This window comes from Cervus canadensis, chromosome 29, assembly GCF_019320065.1.
Source record: "Cervus canadensis isolate Bull #8, Minnesota chromosome 29, ASM1932006v1, whole genome shotgun sequence".
Classification (NCBI taxonomy): Eukaryota; Metazoa; Chordata; class Mammalia; order Artiodactyla; family Cervidae; genus Cervus; species Cervus canadensis.
In genome coordinates, this window is record NC_057414.1 from 36548722 (window position 1) to 36559766 (window position 11045).

Below are 11045 nucleotides of genomic sequence, written 5' to 3' on the forward strand. Positions count from 1 at the left end.
ACATTCATGGCATCCAGTCCCACCACTTCATAACATATAGATGAGGGAAAAGTGGAAACAGTGGCAGATTTTACTTTCTTGGGCTCCAAAATCACTATGGACTTTGACTGCACCCAAAAAACTAAAACACACTTGCTCCTTGGAAGGAAGAAAGGCTATGAAAAACCTGGACAGTGCATTAAAAACCAGCGACTCGCTTTGCTACAGAGGTCTGTATTGTCAAAGCTATGATTTTTCCAGTAATCATGTACATACAGATGTGATATCTGGACCATAAGAAAGGGTGAATGGCAAAAAACTGAGCTTTTGAACTGTGGTGCTTGAGAAGATTCTTGAGAGTCCCTTATACAACAAGGAGATCAAACCAGTCAATCTGAAAGGAAATCAACCTCTGATCCCTGCTGTCTCAGCTGAGGCATCTACTGAGGGTCTCCACGTGGAAAGAACGGATGCTTCTACTGCAAAAGTGCCTAACCATGGCAGCTCCAAGCAAAGAGCTTGTAGCTCCACCCCTGGAGGAAGCTCAGAAAGGCTGAAGGCTCTGTGTACCCTGGGCCCCCTGATACATGCGTTGCATTCTCCCCAGCAGCACTGGAGGCCAAGGAAGGGGCATTTTGGGGCCTGGAGGAGGGGGATGGCTCGGAGATCCACTGGGGCCATCACTTAACAAGTAGGACTGGAAAAGACAGAGCAGGCATATGTGGCAGAGAGCTGGTGGCTGGGGTGTAGTCACAAAAGTGAACCAGCTCTGCATGAAGTACCTCACCTAATATCTCCTGGAGTAGAAGCCCAGCGATAAGATCATCTGAGATGGGATGAAGAGAGTCTATTTCATTACCCCTTAGAATTCCTCTGAATGAGGAGGTGGTGGAGTTGGTGGGTCATCATGAACTCTTCCATGGCCTAGACCATCCCCCAATCACTATCCTTGGGGCTGCCTCTCCCCAGCTTCAGGCATGTAGTTCTGGAGGAAACTGACAATCATGTGTGCTGCTGGGTCAGGGCCAATGACCATGTAAAGCCAAACATAGGACCCCTTAGCCCTGCCAGGATGGTTGACCTAGAGCTGTACAGGTGATCTGAGATGGGTCATTCAGAGAACACCCTTGACCTCTAATGGCTTCATGCTTCTTTCCTTACTAGGAGATCCCTTTGGGACATAAAACCCTAGGGCAGGAAGCTTGGACTACCGCACTAGGTGTAGAATCCTTAAGGAAGAAAGTTGTCAGGCTAAGACCATCAAAGAAGAGGGAAGGGAAAGACCAAGGGTGAGAAAGAGAGAACTGATGACTTCTAATTTCTTGGATCCAGTCACTGAGATCTTTGTATTTGCTCTGAGTCTTGTGTTTTGGATTCCCAGAATCATTCCAATGAGTCTCCTCTTTCCTTGAAGCCAGTTGGAGTTGGGCTCCTCTCAACTCTGATTCAGATTTTGTTCTATATCCTTCCCGATCGTTGTACACGTCCCACACAAAACAGAGGCACGCATTTGTTTCAGCACCATTATGGTGAAACCCTTCATTCTTTACTGAGACTAAGGTGTGCAGACTACCAAATAGAATTCACCAGCATCGTGGGCAGGAGTGCCCTATCTGTGAGTGAGTGTGTATTAGGAGTGGCTGTATTGATTCTTGAACCATTTCAAGCATTTACACTGCCTGTGCCAGGCCAATCCTGTCATTTCCTCAATCATGAACCGAGAAGTACTGCCTCAGGAAGACGTCACCCAGGGTCCAGGTCTCTGTAGATGCACTCGCTGTGTTCTCTTTAAAGGTGATATAGCAGTGGCCTCTAGAATCCTGGGGGTCACATACACACACCAGTCAGCCTGAGCCCTTATGTGCGACTCCCACAAATATCCATACCCAGCACAATTCTTGGTTTAATTTCCCTCTTGTGGTAAGTATCAATTGGTTTTATGAGCAGCAGGGGATGTGAGAGTTCATCCAAAACCAAAAAGGGCCCATGCATGTGGCTGCCATGAGGAAGGGTGTGGTGAGTGGATGACTGGAAGTTGGGGAAACTGTGGAATGATAAAAACAAAGTCCTACTGTAGAGAGTAAGGAACTATATTCAATATCCAGTGATAAATCACATGAAAAAGAATAAGAAAATAATATATATTTTTTATGTGTATAACTGAGTCACATTGGTGTGCAGCAGAACTTAAGGTGACACTGAAGATCAGCCACACTTCAATACAATTTTTGAAAAAGAACAAGCATGGCCCCTGGTTCCCTTCACTCCCTATTTCTTTCCTCCTGACACCTTCTCCATGTTTTCTCTACAGAGAATGCAGGTCCTCCTCCAGCATCCCCACAATCTGTACTTTATAAAAAAAAACTATTTTTTATTGGAGTATAGCTGATTAACAATATTCTGAGTTTCAGGTGGACAGTAAAGGGACTCAATTGTATGTATCTATGTATCCTGGTCCCAAAGATACCCCTGCCATCCAGGCTGTCATATAACTGAGACGATTTCCCTGTGCTACCCAGTAACTCATTGTTGGTTAATCCATCTTAAATATAGCAGCACCCACAACATGTTCTTGAAGACTTAACTCAGGAAATCTGGGAAGCCTCCTTCGGCCCACACTCACCCTCTTTGGCCAATCCAGGCTTGGTTGGGTAACTACTCTGGTTCCCCATCCCCACCAGTCAGCCCATAGCCCTCATCACCCTTAGTAAGTCCCCAGTGCCCCAATGCAGAGCACCTTGGGATGCCATTTGCATGGAATCCAGTGCAGTGTTGCCTAGACCCAAGCAACCCTCCATATGGCTCCATGAGTTTGTGGTTTTAGAATTCCTGAAATTCCCTCTGTTCCTCAAAGCCTTCTTTGAGCCCATCAGCCAGCTCTGAACTCCCATAGGGAGCAGACATGAAGCTTCCACCCTGTGCCCGGTCTGAGCAGTCACTGTGCAGATAAATAAAGCATAATAATATATAAAGATAAATAAAGCACACCCTTTATTCACCTTAGCATCCACACCCCTAACAGAGGGGTCAGGTACCCCAACTCACAAAGGGGGCACCTGGCCAGAGCAAGAGGAAAATGCATCTGAGAACTATGTTGACCATGTAATTTATCATCCAAATCCGGACAACTGCGAGAAGGGGAGGGAGAGCGTTAATCCCTGTGGTGGGACAGCACACTGGGACTGCCCCTAGCCATTCTCCTTGTCACGTGACCTATTTCAGGGACTGCTAGTGATGACTTTCATGTTCATGCATCTGAGGTTTCAGGTTGAATTGAAGCTCTTTGAGGACTGAAGACCTTAGTGTTCCCCTCTCCTTGTGACTCCCACCATGCCAGCATGGTGTGGTGTCTCCACATCTATTTCAGGATGATCAGTGTCCCAGACGGGCCTTTACTCTCAAGTGGTTGGTGTTGTGGGAGGCTCTGGCCCAGCCACAGGGGCTCAGGGGCTCAGCAGCATCTGCAATAGTGCGAGATGGCCTGCAGAGGGCGGCCTTCTTCCAGCAGCAGCCCAAGGGTTCCTGCAATTTCCTATTTGAGAACCACCCCTCAGGGTTCTCCCCTCACCTTGAAGATGTAGGCTCGAGCTGGCACTGGGTATTTGATGCAGTTGATGGTGAAGAAAATACAGGGCTGGGTATTGACCATAAAACATGAAACTTAGTGCTGTTAGAGAGAGAGGGAGAGCGATTGGCCCTGGAGATCCTTGTTGTGTGTGGAGACTGAGAGTGACGCTAGGGCATGACCTTTCACCTCGGAACCCTGTGGTGTGGTGCCGATGAGCTTTTGGATGTTATTGACCAGTCTTGTTGGGCCAAGGATCAGTGATCTCTAAGTGTCCACAAGGGCCTCACAGCTGCCATTACAGGCAATAATCTGTCTTTTCATGGAGATGCTAAGAGACAGTGTGACAAAGTGCACATCGAGGTCACTCTGAGTCTCCCCAGAGCTACCCACTTCCCAACTGTCTCCTAAACAACCCTTCATCTCTTGCCCTAACTCTTTTCCTTTGCTCTCGACATGGCATCTACCTTGACATCCTTAAATGTGGTACTTTAATAAACCAGGATCTTTTGTGCCTTGACACAAGCTGCTTTTCCTTCCTAGAAGAGTCCCCTCCCTTTTGACTAGAAAATTTCTTCTCATCCAGCTTACTTGTCATGGACTCAGGGAAGTCTTTTCCCCCGGTTTATCAGTCTCTTGTCTTGGTCACTTTCTGTAGACCCTTCCTCACGTCTAGCATGTACCAAAGTCACAATTCACTATGTGTGTGTGTCATTTCTGTGCATCTGCCTTCTTAGATGTGAGGGTGAGTTCTATTCTCATTGCCTCCCTAAAGTGCCTGGCACACAGTGGATGCACAATGCTTGTCTGTTGAACGAGTGAATGAAGATTGTGAAAATAATGAATGAGAAACATCCAGAGAGCTGTATCTGGTGGGGAACAAATTACTGGTCAACCACAGGGTGAAGATGGAGATTCACAAGGACAGCACATTCTCATAGTGCTGGGAGAGAGGGGCTCCTGTGAGAGAGGGTGTCTCCCATCACTGCTCCTACAACCAGCTCAGACTCTGAGAGCCTGGCCAGGAAATACATCACTAGCCCACAGAAACTCCAAAGGACAGGTCAGCTTTTGTCTGAGGGTATCACACAGAATCCTATCAATTATTGCCTCTTGTCCTCAGGTCGCTCCTGGGTCCCCATTCATGATTTTCTGTTATAGCCCCTGCCCTACTGTATGCCCAGGTACATGGGGTGTCTTTTTTATTAGTTGCTTTCACGTCTTAAGACTGCAGCCAACCTCTCTCCACTGCTGGGTAACTTCTCCATAAGGAGACCAGTTTTCCCCATTTGCTCAGGACTTTCCCTGTTTGTAAACTGACATTTATCTGTACTGAGAACTTGCTTGGTCCCAGGTAGCCCTGGACAGTTGGTCATCTTATAACGCTGTCCAGGCTGGTGAAGTCCCCCCTGATCATGTTCACCACACTGTTGAATCCTCTGACCATGCCCTCTGCCTCACAGGGCAGCGGGTGCAGCCCTCTCCCAGCTGCAGAGACCTCTCTGGACCCTGTGAGAACCCTGGTCAGAGCCCTGGTCAGGAGGCCTGTGGATTATGAACCCATGGGCTGTTTGTGTATCTATATGCTTGTGTGTCTCTTTGTATGTGTGTTTGTATGTGTCTCTGTGTGTGCTTCTGTGTTTCTGACTAGCTATGCATGTTTATATGTGCCTCTGTGTATGTTTATATATGTCTGCTTGTGTGTTTCCATGTGTCTGTGTGTCTGTCTGTGTCATTGTGGATGGTGTATATGTTAGTGTGACTATTTGTCTGAGAATCCATTTCTGTGTGTCTGCCTGTGTCCATTTACAGATGTGGAGCATGCCTTGGGCTGATCCTCAGAGAGAGAGGCCTACCGGTCCATGTGGACACGCCAGTCGCCCACTTAGATCAACATTATCCAGTTGAGTGCTCCCTGGCAGTAGCGGTAGCCCACCCCACCAAACATCACCACACTGCCCTCCGGCTTGCTTCTGTAGAGAGAAGACAGCTGGGGGATCCTTGGAGGATGGTAACAACAGCACTGTCTGAGAGCTTTGCTTCATCACCCATCAAGGTCCTAATAAGGTCCTTATCTACAGATGCAGAAATCAAGGCTAGGAGCAATAGAGAACCAGACTAAGGTCAGTTACTGGCTAATGAGTGGCATAGAGAAGGGTAGAAGCTGAGTCACCTGGCTGGTCTCCACCCATTATATCTTCTGAAGATGCCCTGGACCTCCTGTGACCTGAGTGCTCAGACACTCTCAGAGGACAGGGTGCTGAAGTATTTTGGCTCTCCCCTTGTCCACTTTGTCATTTTTCAGGAAAATCAAGGCCTGGGAGAGCTAAGGGTGTGGGATCAGGTCATCCAGAGTTGGCTCCAAAGGCCTGTGACCTCTATTGTCCAAAGAGACCCACATTCAGAAGAGACCACACATCTGCTCTCCCTGTCTTGAAATGCCTAATATTTCATGAACAAGGGGTCCCACACTTTTCTTTTGTGTCCCACACTTTTGTTTTTCACTGGTTTTGCAAATTGGGTAGCTGGTCCTGGGTTACCAATGAAATGCTAATGAGGAAGGAAATGTATCCACCATCCTTCTCCTTCCTTATCAAATTCATAAGCAAATCCTAATGCATTTTCCTTCAGTTTGTTTCCTGTTGCCTTCCATTAGTCTTCCTCCTCACTCACCGCCCCCCCAGACCAAGTTACTGATCTTGAGCCCAGGAGCAGGGTTGTGTTCCAATAAAACGTTATTTATAAAGCAAGTGTTGAAGCCATGTAGGGCCCTGGGGCCGTAGTTATCTTGGATTAAATTATCTCTCAGGATACTTCTTTATCAAGTGTTCTATAAATTTCCTACAACTGAAAGCAACTTACAGCTCATTTGGAGAAACGGATTGTCCATCTCAGACTTACTTGCTCAGGTAGAAGGCAAAAACAGGCTCAGAAATGGCACCTTGATTCTTCAGGTTGTCAAAGATGGGGATGCCTCCAGTGAAAGATAAATTGGGGTAGCCCAAGCCTAAGATGCCATCAAAAGGCCATCCCTCAAACCCGGATTGCTCCATGCTTAGACCAAATTGCTGGTCAGTACTTACAAGGTCCCCAATCTGTGGGAGAGAAGAGTGATCCCACTTACAGATATGTGAAGTGGGGCTAGGACTTGGATGGAAGGCATTGCCATTAGATCCACAGAGAAGAATTGAGGCTGGGCTGTGGCTTCAGTGGACCTCAGACGGTTAGACCAAGCTGGGAGGGGAATTTGGGTTCCATTTGAGAGAGGCTATGAATTTTAAAACATCTGCCTCTCTGAAAGACACCACCTGAGTGAGTCAAATTGGCCTCGTGGCTTCTGTACAGGTGGGGCAACCAACAATCAGGCCAGGACCCATCGGTGCCCCCTTGTGGACAAAATGCACCGATAGCAAGGTAGGCCTCTCTTTGGCATCACTGTGACCTAATGACAGGAATGGACTGCATTCTCTGTAAGGTACTGTGGATTCTGCATCTGTCCAGGAAGACAGAAGCCGAAAACATGAACTTACTTGCAGGGATCTGTGAAATACTGCCTGGGGATTCACTCTGGGGGATATGTGTGTCTTTGTGTGAGTGTGTATGAGAGAGAAAGAGAAAGGGGGGAACTACTCAAGTAATTTGGGGGAGGCAGGCCATAAGTTTTGTTGGACTCTCAAAAGCCCCCTAGAGTGAGAACTCATTTATCAGGCCCCGTAACTTCTCAGGCCTCCAGTTTCCCAGTCTGGATACCTGAAGCCCTTGACTGCCCGGAGGGTCCCCAGATCAGTTTTATCCTGTCCCCAAACACCCCACAGCAAATTCAGTCCTGAAAAGCCAGCCGATCTCCATTGTTTACCACATGTGTGCCCTCAGCAAGGCCCTAGCTGTCAGCAGCTCAGTTTCCTCATATGTCACATGAGCTAACCAGAGTAACTGCTGTGTGGGGTTGTTGCAGGACCAAACCAGGTGTCACCTGAAAGTGCCTGGACAGTCTGTGAATATAAAATTGGGTGGTTTTTCCCCCTCTTCTCACTCCCAGCAAAATGAACCTTGAACTGCTCATGGGCAGGGAAGCTGCAAGTCCCCATCTCAAGCCACTCTCTGGGTTCGCTAATCTGTGTGCTCGTGGGTCGCCACAGGCACTGCCTCCCCAGGGACAGGATACTGTGGGTAACATGGTCAATAGCTATGGGAGTTAGGCTAGGAAGGGTCCTGCCAGAAGGTTCTGCATCTTTTTTGCAAGCAGTGGTAACCCCACAGCCAGTCCTGACTCAGCCTTTGTTACACTGTTACCTGAACTATCATGAGCAACAACTCCCTTCATCCTCCCAGAACCGTATTAGATGCTGAAGGTCTTTCTGATAGGCTGGAAGGTGGAAGACTCAAGATGTCTGAATATAACGTGTGAGGCTGCAGACACAAGAGATAAGTGTCATCAGGTCCAAGGATGCAAAACAGGGTTGCAGAGCAAGTGAAAGATGGTCTGAATATGGGGTGTCTGTACTCACAACAGGTTGGGCTGGTGCAAAAGATGGAGGGCACCTACAAGTCAGATGAGCCTCTGTCAAAGATAACCTGGAATTCCTGAGGGGGTGTTCTAAAGGTGATGTTACCCACGTCGAGCTTCTACAGGGAAAAAGAGGTAGTAGGTTAGTGCAGAACTGGCTACCCTCTATTCCCACACACATGCCTCCCTCTGGATGCCACATATCTCTTGAGATCACTTTCTAACCACTGTACAGCTCACTGACTTGGATCACAGAGGTGCCTGCATTTGATATATTTTTCCTGTGCTATATGGTATGCAGGATATTGAATCTATGACCAGGCGGTGAAGTGTTACCTCCTGCACTAGAAGTGCAGAGGCATAACCACTGGAATCCCAGGACCACTAGACACCCAGGGAAGTCCTGGTGCCTTCATTTGAGAAGCTCTGTAGTCTTTTCAAACCCAACCTTAGCACCCCCTTCTCCAGGAGGTCCTTCTTGATCAACCTCAGCCACTCCCTCTAAACTCAGACTACATCCAATCAACACCACACAGGTGACCCTTTCATTTGACATCTATTTACTAATATACCTGTCTCTCAGGCCAGCATGAGCATTCTTAAAGACAAAATAAGCCCTATTTCTAAATGAAAACCAGTAACCACAGTGTTAGATACTTAGGCCTTACACGGAATACAGGTTTCAGTAACTTTTTATGGCTGTGATTCCTGCTTCTGTGTAAAATGAACTCTTCTGCCTGGGGATTCACAATTGCTTTGCCATTGGTTCTACAATGTGTTCAGTGACGGTTCACTCTTCATCTGTAACTGACTGACTCACTTATTTCAGAAGGAACAATCTCCCTCAAACTAATGACACATCTATGACACAGAAAAGGATATTTACCTGCCCCATGGTAATGGCCAGGCCCAGTCACAAAGACCAACAGTTGAGGATGAGAGTGTGTTCTCCTCTGGGTGGGGTCCCTGATTTCCAGTGTTTCTGCCTCCTGAAGGAACCTCAACTCCAAAATCCCCCCTGGCACCTCCAGATGAGCCGTGGTGCTAGGCTAGATCACCAGGTGGGCTGTTGAGCACCATCCTCCCAAAATACTCACATCCTGGATGTTTCTCAGGGGGTGAGTAGCCATATTTGAGCCAGGAGAAGAAGTCCGGTACAGTCTGTAAGCTTGTTCCTTCAGGAAATTGTTCAGCGTGTGTTTTTCACTGCGGGTTTTTCTCATGATCTGCACTGTCATTAGAGGTATTCTGTACTGAGCATTTGCCAAAGAAAACAAAGAAGAAGCAACAATTAGCTGTCCGTGTTCAGGTAAAACTGTCATTGTAATGGCCCTGTGTATTTTCTAATCATTTTTATGAGGCACATTATTATCAGAATTTTATGCATATACCATGGCAAATACATAGGTTTGATTACAGGTTCTTTTCTGCAATCAGGGATAAGCCATATGATCATGTGGTGTCTCAGTCTCCCCCTCGGTAAAATGGTGGAATATAACAATACAAACCCTGCAAATAGAATGTCTTGGGGATAAGTGAAGTGATGGATATAAGGTACCTGATAAATAGGAAGTCTCTACATTGACAGATATTAGCATTGCTGTTGCCATCTCACTGCATCCTTCTCATAGAACCTCAAAGAAGGAGGTGGGGGGGGGGGGACTCTTATGCTCTTTTACAAGGGAGCAATTTGAAATGCAAGAGGTTGCTGAGTTGGCTGTGGTCACACTGCTTGTCAGATATAAATCTGTAGGTGTATCTTTCTCCAAGTTGAAAGAGAAGAGGGATTTGAAAGAAGAATCCAGGGGATAGGGAACAAGTAAGGGAAATTCAGAGGCTCAAGAAGGAAGGATGAGTCAAATGAAAAATTAAAAGAGAAAAGCACAGAGAGAAATACACTCACAGAGACTTCCAAGGAGATGGAGAGGTAAATGATAGTGATACACAGATGCAGACATAGACATGTACACACTGAAGTAGACAAGGAACAAAGAGGACATGTTGAATAAAAGGTAGAAAAGTGCTATTCCACAAGACATCTGCATAGACTGTGCACTGAACAGTTGTAAGGAGTTGCATTTTCAATAGGTCATCATTGGACCCCGAGAGTTGTGCAACCATGCAAGTCCACACCAAGAACCTTGGGATCCACAGTTCCTAAAATAAGGTACTTATCAATAAGTAAGGGTTGAATTTCAAGACTGTCAGGGAAATATTCACTCCCATCTAAACCTGATGGGTGGAAGAATAATCAGGTGAAAAGAAAAATCTGAGAAAGGAAGATGATGCAGCTTACAGTCCCTATACTTACTTGACTATGCACTCTGAGAAGGCTACCAGCCTAAGGAGCACAAGCCACTTCATTCTTCTATCCTGCCTCCAAGTACTCAGGGAAGTTCGGGTTCTTAGCATGTGGTGGTGACTGGGAGCCCCTAATTATATGTGCTCCGACCTACCCTAGTTTTCCCCTTTATGCCACTAATAGATCTGATAAAAACACAAAGCTTTCAATAAAATCCTTACCTTCATCAGTGTCCTCGGTGAGTGGACTTTGAAGCTTCTCAGAATACAGACCTTTGAACTGTAATCTCTTCCTTGAAGCTTGGCTGGAATATCTAACTGATCTGTGTGGACATCTAAGGAGATGGAGAACCTTGCCTACTTTTAGAAATAACTGCTAAGAACATCATGAAAATGGTAACTAGTGGCCATACTCGACATTCATAGTTTCATGTCATCTTCCTAGCCACTTCATGAGATATCCATTGCTGTCTTTGTTGGAGAGGAGATCGCTAGGAGGATAGGTTGTCAAATGGCAAACTGAAGACTTCAGGGAAAGCCCAGAGACATACAACTGGACTTAGGTAGTGGGTGTAATGGCAGAGATCAGGGGCACCTGTGATGTCAGTCTGCATCAAAGTTTAGGGTAGAGCAGTAGTTCAATTGCATGTGTTTCAGTGTTGGAAAAAACGTCATATTCAACCACAAGATATA

General features: G+C 46.6%; 1 pseudogene; it reads right to left on the bottom strand.

Moving 5' to 3' along the window:
• Positions 1-1649: 1649 nt before the first annotated feature.
• LOC122430880 lies at positions 1650-10463 on the bottom strand (annotated as a pseudogene).
• Between the last annotated feature and the right edge of the window lie 582 nt (positions 10464-11045).